Source organism: Lutra lutra, chromosome 1 (genome assembly GCF_902655055.1).
Source record: "Lutra lutra chromosome 1, mLutLut1.2, whole genome shotgun sequence".
In the NCBI taxonomy this organism is placed as follows: domain Eukaryota; kingdom Metazoa; phylum Chordata; class Mammalia; order Carnivora; family Mustelidae; genus Lutra; species Lutra lutra.
In genome coordinates this window covers 151,134,487-151,151,592 of record NC_062278.1, presented here as the reverse complement: position 1 = coordinate 151,151,592, position 17,106 = coordinate 151,134,487, and positions in this window count along the sequence as shown.

Genomic DNA, 17,106 nt, shown 5'->3' with positions numbered 1-17,106 from the left:
AAACTTATCTGAATTACGCCTTTAACCGTCTGTCTCTGTTTTTCTCTGTTCTTCAGCTCCTGTCATTTAGATATTGGACCCCCTGGGCAGCTTCTCTCATTCTCTTACCTAATATCATGGTCTTCATCTTTTTTCTTCTACTTTCTGGGAGATTTCCTCAAATGTGTTTTCCAAGCCTTCTAATGAGTACTACATTTCTGCCATTATAGTTTTCAATTTCCAAAAGGTCTTTGTTTCTCTGGGAGTTCCTTTTTTTTTTTTTTTTTTTTTTTAAGATTTTATTTATTTATTTGACAGAGAGAGAGAGAACACAAGCAGGCAGAGAGGCAGAAGCAGGCTCCCCACGGAGCAGAGAGCCCAATGCGGGGCTCAATCCCAGGACCCTGGGATCATGACCTGAGGTGAAGGCAGAGGCTTAACCCACTGAGCCACCCAGGCACCCCAGGAAGTTCCTTTTTTACAGCATGTTTCCCTTTATTATGTAAGGATCTTTCTGATATTATTACTAGCAATGTGTGACTTCTTTCTGCTTCCAACTATTTTTTATCTTTGTTGCCTCTAATTTCCTTTCCTTTCACTTGTTTTTTATGAGACTTTTTTAGAATGAGATTTTCCTTAAATGTTGGGTGATCTTTGATCACTTTCCTCATTGAAATTTTTAGTAATAGGGGTACCTGTGTGGCTCAATCAGTTAAGCGTCTGCCTTCAGCTCAGGTCATGAACCCAGGGTGCTGGAATCAAGCCTCATGTCAGATTCTCTGCTCAGTGGGCTGTCTGCTTCTCTTCCCTCTGCCCCTCCCCCCAACTCATGCTGTCTCTCTCTTTCACTCTCTCTATCGCAAATAAATGAGTAAAATCTTTTTTTAAAAGATTTTATTTATTTATTTGACAGACAGAGAGCCCAAGTAGGCAGAGAGGCAGGAGAGAGAGAGAGAGAGAGAGGGAAACAGGCTCCCTGCTGAGCAGAGAGCCCAATGCGGGGGCTCTATCCCAGCACCGTGACCTCATGACCCGACCTGAAGTCAGAGGCTTAACCCACTAAGCCAACCAGGCGCCCAAAATCTTCTTTTAAAAAAGAAATTTTTATTGCAATTAGAGTCATACACAGCCATAAGAAATGATACAGAGAAACCTCTTTTTAAAAAATTTTTTAAATTATTTTTAAATTTTTTTTATTTTTTATTAACATTATCACAGCACTCACCATAGCACATACCTTCCCCAGTGTCCATAACCCAACTACCCTCTCCCTACCCCTCTCCCCCAGGCAACCCTCAGTTTGTTTTGTGAGATTAAGAGTCTCTTATGGTTTGTCTCCCTCCCAATCCCATCTTGTTTCATTTCAGAGAAATCTCTTATACGTTGTACCTAGTTTCCCCCAATGATAATGTTTTGCACAACTAGTACAATACCACAACCAAGACATTGACAGTCACATTCCACCAATCTTATCCAGATTTCCCGTTTTACTTGTTCTCACTGGTGTGTGTATTTACTTCTTAGAATTTTATCACACATGTATATTCACATATACACCACCACCATGGTGACAGAACATTCCAGAACCATGGGCTTCTATCTCTTGCCCTTTTTGCCCTCTTATAACTATACACAACCCCCTCTCTGTCCCTAAGCACTGGCAACCACTGATGTGGTGGTTGTCATTTAAAAATTTTTATCGTTTCAAAATGTTATATTAATGTGTATGGTATCTTTTGGGATTGACTTTTTTCACTCAGCCTAATTGCCTGGAGATTGACCCAAGTGACTGTGTATATCAATAGCTCATTCTTTTGTATGGCTGAGTAGTATTCTACAGTTAGTATGTCCTACATTGATCTGCTGAAGGAGAACAAGGCTGCTTCTCATATTTTGCTATTACTCATAAAGCTGCTATGAGTATTCCCGCATAGGTTTTGTATGAACGTAAGTGTTACTTTCTCGGGGATAAATGCCGCAGAGGACAATTGCTGGGTTATGTAAATAGTTGCTTGTTTAGTTTTATCAGAAACCGCCAAAGTATTTTTTTGTGAGGCTGTACCACTTTGCACCCCCACTAGCAATGTGTGAGGGATACAGTTTCTCTTCATCTTCACCAGCATTTGGGTGTTGTCACGATTTTTTATTTTAGATGCTCTGACAGATGTGCAGTGACATGGTGGTTTTAATTTGGATTTCCCCGAAGAGTAATGATATCGGACATCTTTTCAGAGATGGTTTGCCATCTGTACATCATCTTGGATGAAATATCAGTTCGGGTCTTCTGCCTATTTTCCAGTTGCATTGTTGGTTTTCTTTTTTACTGTTGAGTTTTGAGATCTGCTTGTGCATCTAGATATTGCAAATACTTTCTCCAAGTCCACAGCGTGTCTCTCCAGCCTCTTCCCATGGGCTTTTGCAGATCATAAGTTTTGTATTTTGATGAGGTCTGACTTATCAAATTCTCCTTTTATGGATCATCCTTTTGGTATTGGGTCTAAGAACTCTTTCTCTAGCCAAATGCCAAAGCTACTCTCCAGTCGTTGGTCCCCCCCTCTCAAAGTTTAGGTTTTATTCACATTTTTAATTTTTTAAAAAGATTTTATTTATTGATCTGACAGAGGGAGAGCGAGCATGCAAGTAGGGTGAGCAGCAGGGGGAGAGGGAGAAGCAGACATGCCGCTGAGCAATGAGCCCAATATAGGACTCGATCCCAGGACCCAAAATCATGACCCGAGCTGAAGATAGATGCTTAACCAACTGAACCACCCAGACACCCCTTGTTTCACATTTTTTTTTCTTTTTTTTTTTTTTTAAAGATTTTATTTATTTATTTGACAGAGAGAAATCACAAGTAGGCAGAGAGGCAGGCAGAGAGAGAGGAGGAAGCAGGCTCCCTGCTGAGCAGAAAGCCCGATGTGGGGCTCGAACCCAGGACCTGGGATCATGACCTGAGCCGAAGGCAGCGGCTTAACCCACTGAGCCACCCAGGCGCCCCTGTTTCACACTTTTTAAAAAAGATTCTCACTTACTTTATTCTTTAGGAGCCAACTCTAGTCATGGGACCAACAGTGCTATAGTTTTTTTTTTTTTTAATTGTGGTAAAATACACATAACATAAAAGTCACCATCTTAACCCTTTTTAAGTGTACAGTCAGTGGCAGCAAGTACATTCACACTGTTGTATAACCAACCATCCACAGAACTCTTTTCATCTCGTAAAACTGAAACCTGTACCCATGAAACCCTAACTCCCTATGCTCCCCCGGGCCACTACCAAGCCCTCACAACCACCATTTTACTTTCTGCCTCCATGATTTTGACTCTGCTAGATACCTCACATTCGTGGAATCATACAGTATTTGTCTTTTTCTGACTGTCTTATTTCACTTACTATAATGTCCTCAAAGTTCACCCATGTTGTGGCATGTGTCAGAATGTCCTTCCCTTTTAAGGCTGAGTAATGTTCCATTGTGTATAAACTATATTTTATTTCTCCATTCATCCATGTGGACATGTGGGTTGCTTCCATCTTTTGGTTGTTGGGAATCATGCTGCAATTCACATGGGTATACCTGTTTTTAAGACCTTTGGGTCTATAACCAGAAGTGGATTGCTAGAGCATATCGTAATTGTATTTTTAATTTTTTTTAAAGATTTTATTTATTTATTTGACAGAGAGAAATCACAAGTAGGCAGAGGAGCAGGCAGAGAGAGAGAGGAGGAAGCAGGCTCCCTGCTGAGCAGAAAGCCCGAAGCGGGGCTCGAACCCAGGACCTGGGATCATGACCTGAGCTGAAGGCAGCGGCTTAACCCACTGAGCCACCCAGGCGCCCCTGTATTTTTAATTTTTTGATGAACCACCATGCTGTTTTTCATAGTGTCAGTGTCTGTACCATTTTACATTCCCACTAACAGTACAGAGAGTTCCAATTTCTGCACACCTCCACCAACACCTGTTTGTTAGTTTAGTTTGTTTGTTTTTAAACAGTAGCCATTTTAATGGGTGAGATGGTGTCTTGTGGTTTGTGTTTACATTTCCCTAGTGATGAGTGGTGTTGAACAGCTGTTCATGTGCTCGTGGGCCTTTTGCACACCTTTTTGGGAAAAGGTTGAGGCAAGTCCTTTGCCCATTTTAAAAAAGATTTTATTTTTTTTTAATTTTTTTATTTTTTCAGCATAACAGTATTCATTATTTTTGCACCACATCCAGTGCTCCATGCAATCCGTGCCCTCTACAATACCCACAACCCGGTGCCCCCAACCTCCCACCCCCCACCCCTTCAAAATCCTCAGATCCTTTTTCAGAGTCCATAGTCTCTCATGGTTCACCTCCCCTTCCAATTTCCCTCAACTCCCTTCTCCTCTCCATCTCCCCTTGTCCTCCATGCTATTTGTTATGCTCCACAAATAAGTGAAACCATATGATAATTGACTCTCTCTGCTTGACTTATTTCACTCAGCATAATCTCTTCCAGTCCCGTCCATGTTGCTACAAAACTTGGGTATTCATCCTTTCTTTTTTCTTTTTTTTTTTTTTTTTTTACAGCTTCATAAACATATATTTTTATCCCCAGGGGTACAGGTCTGCGAATCGCCAGGTTTACACACTTCACAGCACTCACCATAGCACATACCCTCCCCAATATCCATAACCCCACCCCCCTCTCCCAAACCCCTCCCCCCATCAACCCTCAGTTTGTTTTGTGAGATTAAGAGTCACTTATGGTTTGTCTCCCTCCCAATCCCATCTTGTTTCATTTACTCTTCTCCTACCCCCTCAACCCCCCATGTTGCATCTCCTCTCCCTCATATCAGGGAGATCATATGATAGTTGTCTTTCTCCAATTGACTTATTTCGCTAAGCATGATACCCTCTAGTTCCATCCACGTCGTCGCAAATGGCAAGATTTCATTTCTTTTGATGGCTGCATAGTATTCCATTGTGTATATATATCACATCTTCCTTATCCATTCGTCTGTAGATGGACATCTAGGTTCTTTCCATAGTTTGGCTATTGTAGACATTGCTGCTATAAACATTCGGGTGCACGTGCCCCTTCGGATCACTACGTTTGTATCTTTAGGGTAAATACCCAGCAGTGCAATTGCAGGGTCATAGGGTAGTTCTATTTTCAACATTTTGAGGAACCTCCATGCTGTTTTCCAGAGTGGTTGCACCAGCTTGCATTCCCACCAACAGTGTAGGAGGGTTCCCCTTTCTCCACATCCTCGCCAGCATCTGTCATTTCCTGACTTGTTAATTTTAGCCATTCTGACTGGTGTGAGGTGATATCTCATGGTGGTTTTGATTTGTATTTCCCTGATGCCGAGTGATATGGAGCACTTTTTCATGTGTCTGTTGGCCATCTGGATGTCTTCTTTGCAGAAATGTCTGTTCATGTCCTCTGCCCATTTCTTGATTGGATTATTTGTTCTTTGGGTGTTGAGTTTGCTAAGTTCTTTATAGATTTTGGACACTAGCCCTTTATCTGATATGTCATTTGCAAATATCTTCTCCCATTCTGTCAGTTGTCTTTTGGTTTTGTTAACTGTTTCCTTTGCTGTACAAAAGCTTTTGATCTTGATAAAATCCCAAAAGTTCATTTTTGCCCTTGCTTCCCTTGCCTTTGGCGATGTTCCTCGGAAGATGTTGCTGCGGCTGAGGTCGAAGAGGTTGCTGCCTGTGTTCTCCTCAAGGATTTTGATGGATTCCTTTCTCACATTGAGATCCTTCATCCATTTTGAGTCTATTTTCGTGTGTGGTGTAAGGAAATGATCCAATTTCATTTTTCTGCATGTGGCTGTCCAATTTTCCCAACACCATTTATTGAAGAGGCTGTCTTTTTTCCATTGGACATTCTTTCCTGCTTTGTCGAAGATGAGTTGACCATAGAGTTGAGGGTCCATTTCTGGGCTCTCTATTCTGTTCCATTGATCTATGTGTCTGTTTTTGTGCCAGTACCATGCTGTCTTGATGATGACAGCTTTGTAATAGAGCTTGAAGTCCGGAATCGTGATGCCACCAACTTTGGCTTTCTTTTTCAATATTGCTTTGGCTATTCGAGGGCTTTTCTGGTTCCATATAAATTTTAGGATTATTTGTTCCATTTCTTTGAAAAAAATGGATGGTACTTTGATAGGAATTGCATTAAATGTGTAGATTGCTGTAAATAGCATAGACATTTTCACAATATTTATTCTTCCAATCCAGGAGCATGGAACATTTTTCCATTTCTTTGTGTCTTCCTCAATTTCTTTCATGAGTACTTTATAGTTTTCTGAGTATAGATTCTTAGTCTCTTTGGTTAGGTTTATTCCTAGGTATCTTATAGTTTTGGGTGCAATTGTAAATGAGATGGAATCCTTAATTTCTCTTTCTTCTGTCTTGTTGTTGGTGTAGAGAAATGCAACTGATTTCTGTGCATTGATTTTATATCCTGACACTTTACTGAATTCCTGTACAAGTTCTAGCAGTTTTGGAGTGGAGTCTTTTGGGTTTTCCACATATAGTATCATATCATCTGCAAAGAGTGATAGTTTGACATCTTCTTTGCCGATTTGGATGCCTTTAATTTCCTTTTGTTGTCTGATTGCTGAGGCTAGGACTTCTAGTACTATGTTGAATAGCAGTGGTGATAACGGACATCCCTGCTGTGTTCCTGACCTTAGCGGAAAAGCTTTCAGTTTTTCTCCATTGAGAATGATATTTGCGGTGGGTTTTTTCATAGATGGCTTTGATAATATTGAGGTATGTGCCCTCTATCCCTACACTTTGAAGAGTTTTGATCAGGAAGGGATGCTGTACTTTGTCAAATGCTTTTTCAGCATCTATGGAGAGTATCATATGGTTCTTGTTCTTTCTTTTATTAATGTGTTGTATCACATTGATTGATTTGCGGATGTTGAACCAGCCTTGCAGCCCTGGAATAAATCCCACTTGGTCGTGGTGAATAATCCTTTTAATGTACTGTTGAATCCTATTGGCTAGTATTTTGGCGAGAATTTTTGCATCTGTGTTCATCAAGGATATTGGTCTGTAGTTCTCTTTTTTGTTGGGATCCTTGTCTGGTTTTGGGATCAAGGTGATGCTGGCCTCATAAAATGAGTTTGGAAGTTTTCCTTCTATTTCTATTTTTTGGAACAGTTTCAGGAGAATAGGAATTAGTTCTTCTTTAAATGTTTGGTAGAATTCCCCCGGGAAGCCGTCTGGCCCTGGGCTTTTGTTTGTTTGGAGATTTTTGATGACTGTTTCAATCTCCTTACTGGTTATGGGTCTGTTCAGGCTTTCTATTTCTTCCTGGTTCAGTTGTGGTAGATTATATCTCTCTAGGAATGCATCCATTTCTTCCAGATTGTCAAATTTGTTGGCATAGAGTGTCTCATAGTATGTTCTTATAATTGTCTCTATTTCTTTGGTGTTCGTTGTGATCTCTCCTCTTTCATTCATGATTTTATTTATTTGGGTCCTTTCTCTTTTCTTTTTGATAAGTCTGGCCAGGGGTTTATCGATCTTATTAATTCTTTCAAAGAACCAGCTCCTAGTTTCGTTGATTTGTTCTATTGTTTTTTTGGTTTCTATTTCATTGATTTCTGCTCTGATCTTTATGATTTCTCTTCTCCTGCTGGGTTTAGGGTTTCTTTCTTGTTCTTTCTTCAGCTCCTTTAGGTGTAGGGTTAGGTTGTGTACCTGAGACCTTTCTTGTTTCTTGAGAAAGGCTTGTACCGCTATATATTTTCCTCTCAGGACTGCCTTTGTTGTGTCCCACAGATTCTGAACCGTTGTGTTTTCATTATCATTTGTTTCCATGAATTTTTTCAATTCTTCTTTAATTTCCTGGTTGACCCATTCATTCTTTAGAAGGATGCTGTTTAGTCTCCATGTATTTGGGTTCTTTCCAAATTTCCTCTTGTTATTGAGTTCTAGCTTTAGAGCATTGTGGTCTGAAACTATGCAGGGAATGATCCCAATCTTTTGATACCGGTTGAGACTTGATTTAGGACCAAGAATGTGATCTATTCTGGAGAATGTTCCATGTGCACTAGAGAAGAATGTGTATTCTGTTGCTTTGGGATGAAATGTTCTGAATATATCTGTGATGTCCATCTGGTCCAGTGTGTCATTTAAGGCCTTGATTTCCTTGTTGATCTTTTGCTTGGATGATCTGTCCATTTCAGTGAGGGGAGTGTTAAAGTCCCCTACTATTATTGTATTATTGTCGATGTGTTTCTTTGATTTTGTTATTAATTGGTTTATATAGTTGGCTGCTCCCACGTTAGGGGCATAGATATTTAAAATTGTTAGATCTTCTTGTTGGACACATCCTTTGAGTATGATATAGTGTCCTTCCTCATCTCTTATTATAGTCTTTGGCTTAAAATCTAATTGATCTGCTATAAGGATTGCCACTCCTGCTTTCTTCTGATGTCCATTAGCATGGTAAATTCTTTTCCACCCCCTCACTTTAAACCTGGGGGTGTCTTCGGGTTTAAGATGAGTTTCTTGTAGGCAACATATAGATGGGTTTTGTTTTTTTATCCATTCTGATACCCTGTGTCTTTTGATTGGGGCATTTAGCCCATTAACATTCAGGGTAAGTGTTGAGAGATATGAATTTAGTGCCATTGTATTGCCTGTAAGGTGACTGTTATTGTATATTGTCTCTGTTTCTTTCTGATCTACTACTTTTAGGGTCTCTCTTTGCTTAGAGGACCCCTTTCAATATTTCCTGTAGAGCTGGTTTGGTATTTGCAAATTCTTTCAGTTTTTGTTTGTCCTGGAAGCTTTTAATCTCTCCTTCTATTTTCAATGATAGCCTAGCTGGATATAGTATTCTTGGCTGCATGTTTTTCTCATTTAGTACTCTGAATATATCATGCCAGCTCTTTCTGGCCTGCCAGGTCTCTGTGGATAAGTCTGCTGCCAATCTAATATTTTTACCATTGTACGTTACAGACTTCTTTTCCTGGGCTGCTTTCAGGATCTTTTCTTTGTCACTAAGACTTGTAAATTTTACTATTAGGTGACGGGGTGTGGACCTATTCTTATTGATTTTGAGGGGGGTTCTCTGAACCTCCTGAATTTTGATGCTTGTTCCCTTTGCCATATTGGGGAAATTCTCTCCAATAATTCTCTCCAATATACCTTCTGCTCCCCTCTCTGTTTCCTCTTCTTCTGGAATCCCAATTATTCTAATGTTGTTTCGTCTTATGGTGTCACTTATCTCTCAAATTCTCCCCTCGTGGTCCAGTAGCTGTTTGTCCCTCTTTTGCTCAGCTTCTTTATTCTCTGTCATTTGGTCTTCTATATCACTAATTCTTTCTTCTGCCTCATTTATCCTAGCAGTGAGAGCCTCCATTTTTTATTGCACCTCATTAATAGCTTTTTTGATTTCAACTTGGTTAGATTTTAGTTCTTTTATTTCTCCAGAAAGGGCTTTTATATCTCCCGAGAGGGTTGCTTTAATATCTTCCATGCCTTTTTCAAGCCCGGCTAGAACCTTGAGAATCGTCATTCTGAACTCTATTTTATCTGACATATTACCAATGCCTGTATTGATTAGGTCCCTAGCCTTTGGTACTGCCTCTTGTTCTTTTTTTTTTTTTTTAAGATTCCATTTATTATTTATTTGACAGAGAGAAATCACAAGTAGGCAGAGAGGCAGGCAGAGAGAGAGGAGGAAGCAGGCTCCCCGCTGAGCAGAAAGCCCGATGCGGGGCTCGAACCCAGGACCTGGGATCATGAACTGAGCCGAAGGCAGCGGCCCAACCCACTGAGCCACCCAGGCACCCCTTGTTCTTTTTTTTTTGTTGTGAATTTTTCCGCCTTGTCATTTTGTCCAGATAAGAGTTTATGAAGGAGCAAGTAAAATACTAAAAGGGTGGCAACAACCCCAGGAAAATATGCTTTAGCCAAATCAGAAGAGATCCCAAATTGTGAGGGGGGAGAAAGGGGATAAAAAGGGGTTCAGAAAGAAAAAAAAAAAAAGAAACTATTAATAAAAGAAAGCCGATAAAGAAAAAATATAAAAAGAGGAAAAAAATATATATATATTAGATAAACTTGCAGATAGTGGTTGATTTTCTGTTTCTAGAATTGCTGTTCTTCTTCTCTTTGATCTCCCATTGGATTTGTAGGTGTTTGCAATCTTTAGATAAGCTATTTAGCTGATCTCCCGCTACCCGAAGTAGTCTCAGCCTGCTACTTCTCCGCCATCTTGACTCCTCAAAAGATTTTATTTTTAAGTAATCTCTACACCCAACATGGGGCTTGAACTCACAACCCTGAGAACAAGAGTCACACACTCTACCAACTGAGCCAGCCAGGCACCCCTATTTGCCCATTTTTAAAATCAGGTTGTCTGTTTCATTGTTATTGTTGACTCTTGGGCCTTCTTTATATTTTTTGGGTACTAAAACTGTATATGATTTACAAATATATTCTACTATCCCATGGGTTGCCTTTTCTGTCAATTGTGTTCTTCCATGTACAGAATTGTTAAATTTTTATATAGTTCAATCTGGTTTTTTTCTTTTTCGCCTATGCTTTTGGTGTTGTATCCAAGAAATTGTCAGATCTGATGTCATGAAGTTTCACCCATATTTTCTTCTAAAAGCTTTCTAGTTTTTGCTCTTACATTTTGTGTTTATCTTTGGTTCTAAGACAAGGGTCCAACTTCATTCTTTTGGGTATGGATATCTGGTTCTCTGAACACCAGTTGTTGAAAAGAATATTTCGTTTCCTCATTGAATGGTTTTGGTACTTTTGCCACCAATCATTTGACCATATATGTGAGAGTTTATTTCTGGGCCCTCTGTTCTGTTCCACTGGTCTCTATGTCTGTCTTTATGCCAGGACCACACAGTTTTGATTACTTTAGGTTTATAGTTAAGTTTTGAAAAAAAAAAAATGTGTGAGACCTCTAACTTTGTTATTCTTTTTCAAGGTTGTTTAAGATGTTTTACATTTTAAGCCCGTGATCCATTTTGAGTTAATTTTTGTATAAAGCATAAGAATAATATTGAAAAAATTTTTTCCACTTATGAATGTCTAATTGCTCCAGAACCATTGGTTGAAAAGTCTCTTTCCTCCGTTGACTTGCTTTTGACCTTTGTCAAACATCAGTTGAACATTACCTGGATCTATTTCTGGGTCCTCTATTATGTTCCATTGATCTATGTGTCTGGTGCTCTGCCAATACCCCACAATCCTGATGACTAGAGCCACATAGGAAGCCTTAATATCAGGTAGAGTGATTCCTCCCACTTCATTCTTCCTTGTCAAGATTGTTTTTACTATTCTAGGTCATGCACTGTTCTATACAAATTTTAGAATAAGCCTGTCTATGTCTATTAAAAATGTTTCCAGGACTTTCATAGGCATTGAATTAAACCTATAGTTCAGTTTGGGGAGAACTGACATCTTTACTGTGTAGAGCCTTGTAATCCATGAACATAGTATGTTTCTCCATTTATTTAGGTCTTCTATGATTTCTTTCATCAGCATTTTGTAATTTTCAGCATGGTTCTTACATGTGGTTTATTAGGAATATTCATAAGTATTTCAATATCTTTGGAGTGATTATAAATAGCATTGCTTTAAATTTTGGTTTCTACATGTTCATTGTGAGTAGATGGAAATGCAGTTAATCTTTGTGGGTTGATCTCATATCCTGTGACATTGCTGAGGCCATTTATTAATTCCTAAAGGTCTTTTTTTTTTTTTTTTTTGTAGATTGCCTGGAGTTATTTATCTTTCATTCCAGATAGTTTCACCAGATATAGAATTCACCACTGACAGTTCTTTCAGTTCTTGAAGAATGTTGTGCCACTTCTTTTTGACCTCCACGGATTCTGATAAAAAATCCACCATCACTTGAATTAGGGTTCCCCTATAGGTAATGTGTTTTTCCTTTCTGGTTGCTTCCATGATTTTTTCTTTTGTCTTTAGTGTTTGGAAGTTTAATTATGATGTGTTTTGGCATGGATTTCTTTGGGTTTATCCCTGTTTGGGGTTTGCTCAGGCTATTGAATTTGCAGATTTGTGTCTTTCACCAAATTTTGGAAGTTTTCAGGCTTTATTTCTTCAGTTAGTCTTGCAGTCCCTCTCTCCTCTCCTCTGGGACTGTAATGATACAAATGGTGGATCTTTGGTTACTGTCTCATGGGCCCAAGATGCCATCCATTGTTTTTGTTTTTTTGTTTTTTGTTTTTTCACTCCACTCTCTCTCTGTTCTTTGGATTGGATAAACCCTATTCACCTGTCCTCAAGTGGACTGATTCTATCCTCTGTCATCTCCCCTACCCTAGTGAGGCCATCCAGCAGGTCTTTATTTCTGTTATTGTATTTTTCAGTTCTATTATTTCCATCTGGCTCTTCTATATAACTTCTATTTCTTTACTGAGATTTTCCCCTTTTCCAAATTTATTTCAAGAGCATTGTACTGATTGCTGAACCATTTTTATGATAGTTGCTTTAAAATCCTTGCCAGAAAATGTCAACATCTGATTAATGTCACTGTTGGCATCAGCTGATGCTTTCTGCATTCAAGTAGTGATTTTCCTGGTTATTATTATGATGGGTAATTTTTTTTTTTTTTACTGTACCCTGGACATTTTGGCTTTATGTTTAGAAGACTTCGGGCTCTATTTGGTTCTTTTTTTATAACAGGTGGTTGCCCTGTTTAAGTTTGGCATGCAGGTGCTGGCCTACTTTTGTGGGCTGAGGTTCCAACGACAATTTAATTTTCAGAGACTTTGCTGTGTTATTTTCACCTGCTTGGTTTATCTGGTGCTGCTGGGGCTCCCACCTGTTCCTGCTGCTGCTGCCAGAGAGAGCAGAAGGAGTTTCCCCAGGCCAGGTTGCCCAGGGTCCCTTGGCAGGGAGATGGGTCTCAGGCCAGGTATGGAAGTACAGTGCTTTCCCTGGCTGCTTGTTGTTAGTGGGCTTCTGACACACTCCCCTTGCTGGTGATACTGCATTTGTTTGGTATTGTCATTGGGACTCCTGTTCAATTTGTGAGATAAATAAACCCACCCGGGTAATCCTTTGTTGGGTGTGTGTGAGGGAGACACCTGCTGCTGAGATGTTCCTTCATTCTTAGATTCCCAAACCAATTAGTCATCCTTCTTCCACCTTTCTGAGTTACCCTTTAATTGCCTCTTGCGTATCTCCATGGTTTATCATTGTACTTAACAGAGAAGAATGGGGAGAAATGAGTCCCATACTGTGTAGGCCAGAAGTCATCCTTTCAATAATTTTTTTTTTTAGTTTTTTTATTTTTTCAGCATAACAGTATTCATTATTTTTGCACCACACCCAGTGCTCCATGCAATCCGTGCCCTCTAAAATACCCACCACCTGGTGCCCCCAACCTCCCACCCCCCACCCCTTCAAAATTCTCAGATCCTTTTTCAGAGTCCATAGTCTCTCATGGTTCACCTCCCCTTCCAATTTCCCTCAACTCCCTTCTCCTCTCCATCTCCCCTTGTCCTCCATGCTATTTGTTATGCTCCATAAATAAGTGAAACCATATGATAATTGACTCTCTCTGCTTGACTTATTTCACTCAGCATAATCTCTTCCAGTCCCGTCCATGTTGCTACAAAACTTGGGTATTCATCCTCAATAATTTTTTTTTTATTATAGCACCAAAGAGCTCAGTGGCAGCCTTATAAACTTGGGGGCTTCACTTTACATGGGTCTCACTGTGTCTTTGAGGTCCCTTGATTACTGATATCTTTTTTTTTCTTCTAGACTGTCAGAGGTCAGGGAAAGTTCTGTTTCCCTGGGGAAGGACCACTGATGTGAGACTGTCCCAAACATAGAAAGACTTAGGAGGTGTGAGGAGACGACCAAGAGTGACAAGTGTCTACCACATATGGACATATAGCATGGCTACTCCAGCAAATACTCAGCAGCTGAGTCATCGCCCCACAAGCCCACGTCGGGGTGAGGCCTGTTCATGCATTGAGGGCAGCAGATGTTGTTGAATTTCTTGGTGCATTGGCAAGGTGTTCTCTGACCCTGGCAAAACGTGTGTAAATTTTCTCAAGATTTTCCCTTGGCCTTTTTCTTAAATAACCCTTGTGATGTGCTAAGTTTCCTAATGAAGGCAGAACATGAGTGGGCAAACTCGCTGAAGCTCAAAATAGTTATCTGTGTGAAAGAAGTCAGAACAGAAAGACAGACAGACTCCATGATTCTGCTTATATAAAACTTTAGAAAATGCAAATGGATGACGGTGATGGAAAGTGGAATATTGACTATCTAGGCTGGAGTTGTTGTGGGGAGAGTTGAGGGAGTGATTAAAGTAGGGCACAAGGACATGTGGCTGATGGATACATTCTTTAACTTGATTATGGTGCTGGTTTCATAGATATCTATATATATCTATATATATATCTATATATAAAACTATATATATATATATAGTTTCATGGGTATGTGTGTGTATATATCAAAACTTACCAAATTGTGGGATAATTGGTTGGCTCAGTCAGTTAAGCATTTGCCTTTGGCTCAGGTCATGACCAGGGGTCCTGGGATTGAGTCCCCCATAATTGGACTCCCTGCTCAGTGGGGAGTCTGCTTCTCCTTCTCCCTCTGTGGGCCTTCCAAACCCCATCATGCTCTATCTCTACCTCATGCTCATGCGCTCTTTTTCTCAAATAAATAAATAAAATCTTTTTTAAAAAACTTATCAAATTGTATACTTTAAGTACATGTAGTTAATTGTATGTCACTTATGCCTCAACAAAGCTGTTTAAAAAAGAAACATGACAAGACTATTTGCTGGCCATCTAAATTTCAGTTTCTGTAAAAGGGGGTAAATAATATAATTTTGGGTAAGATTAAGTGAGTAAAAATGAGGGGCGCCTGGGTGGCTCAACCAGTTAAGCATTTGCCTTCTGCTCAGGTCATGACCCGGGGTCCTGGGATGGAGTCTCCCATTGTTGGACTCCCTGCTCAGTGGGAAGTCTGCTTCTCCCTCCCCCTTTGCCCCTCCCCTTGTTTGTATGCTCTCTCTCTCTCTCTCAAATAAATAATCTTTTAAAAAAATAAATAAGTAAAAATTAAAAGGATGAAGTGAGATGACATTTTCCCTTGAGTCAACCAAAAGCCATGCAGTCATGCTCTGTCCCTCTCTACTGTACTCACATCCAATCCCTGGCTGACTCTTTGGGTGACTGGGGGCAGTGGCTGGGGGCAGAGGTGAAATAGGATCGGCCATGAGTTGGTGACTAGATAGTTGCTGAAATGGGGAGGTGGGTACATGTTAAACTGGCATATTATTCTCTTTACTTATGGATATGTTTGCCTTTCTCATAACTATAAACAATAAACAGTGGCACTCCATTTCACTGAAGGGAAAAACTGGCCCAAGTGGCCCTACATGATGCCCCCACCCTAATCCCCTGTCCTTTTCTCCTCCTACTCACCTCTTCATTCATTGTTCCAGCCCCACTGGAACCTGCCAGGTACACTCCTGCCTCAGGGCCTTTGCTCAAGCTGTACCCCACCCCCCACCAAGAATCCTCCTATCCCATGGCTTGAACCTGCTAAAATGGCATCCTTTCAGTGAGTTCATCCTGACTGTTCCACTAAAATTATTACCACTACCACCTGTCCTTTTCCATGACCCCTTTTCTGCTACTTGTCATCAGCAGTTACTATCATCTGACATCCTGTGTAACTACTTGTTGCTGACTCCTCCCATGACTTGGGCTGAATGTAAGTACCATAAAGACAGGAATTCCTGCCTGATGTGTTCACTGTTGAATCCTCAGCACTGAACAGAGTGCACAGCAGGTTCTCGATGAATGAATGAATGAGCTACATATGAATACGCTAGTGGAATGCCTAGGAGGGACTGAACACTACGGGAGTCATCATAATCTAAAAATATGTCACTGAGTCACCTGATAAACATAAGTTAATTGTTCCGTATATACTTTCTGTCCTGGTCTTTGGGAAATGAAACAACCGCTAATTTTTTTTGTTGTTGTTAATTAGTGGGAAGCAATATGGTAGGGAGGGATTCCCACAAGTCTTCGGAGGTGAGCACATCTGCTTTGAATCCTGGCATGGGCTCTTGCCAGCTATGTGACCTGACCAACTTGCTCAGCCCCTTAGAGCCTGATATCGTCACTGATGGTCCCTGTTGGAAATGGTTTGCAATCGGGGCTGGGCTGGAAGCACTGGGGTGAGATTTGACCCTTTCTGCAAGAGGAACAGGACCACCTCCAGAACCTGTCCAGTGGCTGCCTCTCTTAGACCTGTTGGTGGGGTGAGCAAACGATGGTTGAAAGCATTGCTCACGGGGGGACAGGCAGTGACATCTCTGAGATCACAAAAGGGGAGGTGATTCAGACCTGGGCCATCTTTTGGTCTCTTCTCTAATCCCTCCACCCACCAAGCCCGAGGTTATAAACAAGTGACTCAGAGGAATGATGGGAGAATGCCCCATAACAGTTCACACTAGTGTCCTGGGGGCTAAATTTAACCCACAGCTGCAACTTCTGGCACTTTGGGAACAAGTTAATCTTGGTGGCTGCGAATGATTGTGTGTGTGTGTGCGTGTGTGTGTGTGTGTGTGTGTAGTGGGGGAAGGGTGGTAAGTCCAGAGAAGGCTGGGCATCAGTACTGGCTACCCTGAGCCTTTACCTTGACACCTCTTTGGTGGTAGACAGGGTGCAAGGGCCCCAAGGCCAAGGTAGGCTCTTATCAAGCTTATATGGATCAAGAACAGTGAGCATAGACAGCTATCTCGCAGTATTAAACTCTTAGAGTGTTACCTTTTGAACATTAGACTCCAGACTGTCCCTCCCCTAGAATATTAAAACCCTGGGAATTTAAGTACCTAGAATAGTTGAATCCTAGGAAATTACTTTCTTAGCATGTCTAACACCTTGCAATGTTAAAACCCTGTGACATTGTATTCCCAGGAACACTGAACCTCAGCAGAGCTGAGGCCCTTAGACTCTAATTCATGAAACTCCCCATTGTGTAGAAAGGGAAACTGAGGCTCAACAGAGCCATGTGACCTGTGCAGGCCCTCAGAAAAGTAGTGACCAAGTTTATCCTAAAGCACCTTCTTGCTTTCTTGCACAGTCTAAGGAGGGTCT